Below are 2,788 nucleotides of genomic sequence, written 5' to 3'. Positions count from 1 at the left end.
CCTCCTGAGAGCATCTGTTAGCCTAAGCAAGTGGCCTGAGCTAAGCTCAAACATCAAAAATCTCTCCTTAAAGTAAATAATTTCTCATTGCTTACGGCTTTTGGGCTGAGTATTAATAGAAAATTTCAGGGATTAAATCTGCTGGCTTATGCTAACCTATAACCTCATCAACCAGGGGTGTAGGTGGGTGGGGTGTGTAATACTGGGATGGGGACATCTGTGAGCAGTGGAGGGCTTCAGGCCCTGCTTCTTAAAACTCTCTAAAGTCCTTCCCACCCTCCCTGACCTGCAGAAGTGGCATTGACTTTCTGCCCCCGTATCATTGTTCTTTCTTGAATAAGCAAGATTTAGATTCAACGCAGCCTGGAGTGTAAAATGAATAATCAGGACAGAGAAGTGAAAGTTGTGCCTAGAAATAATTGCAGGTCCATCATCTTGGGAAACTTTGTGGGGCATAAATTTTGAGAGTGCTTAACTAAATGAAGATGGAATATAATCTTAAATGAGGCAAAATGTATTGTTACAGGTGTACCATCATAAAATGTACCTGCTGTGTACCTGCTTGGATAGCCAGCTGGATTCCAACAGTTTGATTCTTTCATTAATGAAAATCTCTTAAAAGGCTTATCCAAGCTGAGTGAAACCAAAAGCCACGAACTGCCGCAGAATGTGGAGAAGGGAACTCTAAGACTTACTCTCTTGCTGTACACCTGACAGGGCCCAAAAGACTCTGGCAGGGATAGGTGGCAAGAGAAATGCCAAAATGCTTTCAAAATCATCCTCTGATAATCACCTCTGGGCCGAGAATGTTGTGGATGAGACTTACTAAAATGGAACATTTGTGTCCTTGGGGATAGAAGAATCTTAGGGTGACATGGCCCAGGGCACAGCTAGAAGCAAAGCAGTTTGGCTCACATAACTGGCAGTTTTGTAAGTGTGGCAGTAAGGCCTCAGTGAATGGTCTTTCCTGATACTAGCTGTGATTAATTAGTCGTACCCCCTGCTCCCAGAGTCTCACTCAGGTTAGGTCATACTTGCAGTAACAGACAGTTCTGGTAATCTCCATGTCTTAGGATAACAAGGATTCAAATCTTGCCTGCTTTGCCCTATCTTTTCTGGCTGAAGGTCAGTCAGAGGAGGAGCTAGGGAGAGGGGGGCTATGTGGATCACAGACACTTTGGGTCCAAGCTGAAGAGGCAGCCAACATCTCAAATGATGCCAGTAATAGCTGGGCTGGGGTTGGTGGCTCACACCTGTAATCCTAGCACCATGGGAGGCCAAGACGAGTAGATTGCTTGAGCTCAGGAGTTCAAGACCAGCCTGAGCAAGAGTGAGACTCCATCTCTACTAAAAGTAGAAAAAATAGCCAGGCATTGTGGCAGGTGCCTGTAGTCCCAGCTACTCAGGAGGCTGAGGCAAGAGGATCAGCTGAGCCCAGGAGTTTGCAATTGCTGTGAGCTCTGATGCCATGGCACTTTACCCTGAGGCAATAGTGAGACCTTGTCTCAAAAAAATAAAAAAATCAAATGATGCCAGTCACAGTCCTGAGGGAAAGGGAGACCGAAGGAACTCATAACTGGCAATTTAATACTCATCATCAAAGGAAGGGCATGTGTACGTGTGTGCTTTCTCATCAGAACTATGTCCTCCCACTCAACTAGTAAGAGGCTAGGAACTGCAGTCCTACTGTGTTAGTGGACAATTGAAAATATTTGGGAAATGAACTGATCCTCCCTACCACATTTCTTCCTGAATATCACACAGCACCTACAGCTCCAAGAGTCTCCTGTGGCTTCTTAAATAACAACAGGAATGTGTAGTTCTTGGCTTTCTGGGCGGTACCACCAAGAACTAAATGCTGGGAGTTATTTCCCCACTTAAGGATGGCCTAAAATGCCACCAGGGAAGGAAAATCCTCCGGGCAGGCCAATTTTTCCTGGAAAGACAGAGAAGCTGAGTGAAGAATCCACATAATTCACATAATTTCTGAGCAGTGACTGCTGGATTGGGCGGGTAGTCAGAAGGTTATTACATAAGGATAGATGGATTCTCCAAATGGGTCCAGAGCCTGAAAATATCCACTCCTCCAGGTATGTACACAGGAGGCCTTATATTATGCTCTCAATGACCCAAGCGTGCATAGCCAGTGGCTTAGCTCAGGCCACTTGCTTAGCCTAACAGATGCTCTCAGAGGACCCATTCTTCAGCAAGAATGACTTGCTCAAGATTCCATTGTTTTTAATAGCTGGGAAATGGCATCCTGCAATAGGTGGGCACTATGCTGCAAAATGTGGTGCATATACATGAATGAGAAACAGACAGAGAGAAAAATAATAGCACAGTAGAATTCTCTTCGAGGAGTCCCATTCCATGTGTTTTGGCAGATTCGTGGCAATTTATTTATCACTATAACCATTAACAAAAGAGCTCCCTCACCCCAGATCTCCCCATGCTGCCCCTTTCTTCTGCTAGATGCCTCATTGCCCAAAGGTAGGACATTTCCTCTAGAGAACTTAATAGACCAGTGGCTGACCTGGACCTGTGGTGGGGATCCTTTCTGTGCTCATGCTGCAGTCAGTCTGAATAGATATTATGCAGACAAAGCCTACTAACCAAGAAACCAAAGACCTATGAAAGGAAGGCAGCACATCTATAATTCTCTTGTCTTAGGGGCTGGTGGGAAGGGCTTTGCAATAGAAAAAAAGACATGGGAATAGGCTCTGTGCAGCTGAAGACAAGGCAGGCTGGAACTCACAGTTGAGCCCTATCAGCCCTAGGCAGGGAGGGA

The sequence above is a fragment of the Nycticebus coucang genome, chromosome 8, assembly GCF_027406575.1.
Source record: "Nycticebus coucang isolate mNycCou1 chromosome 8, mNycCou1.pri, whole genome shotgun sequence".
NCBI classification, from domain to species: Eukaryota; Metazoa; Chordata; class Mammalia; order Primates; family Lorisidae; genus Nycticebus; species Nycticebus coucang.
This window is presented reverse-complemented; position numbering follows the sequence as displayed.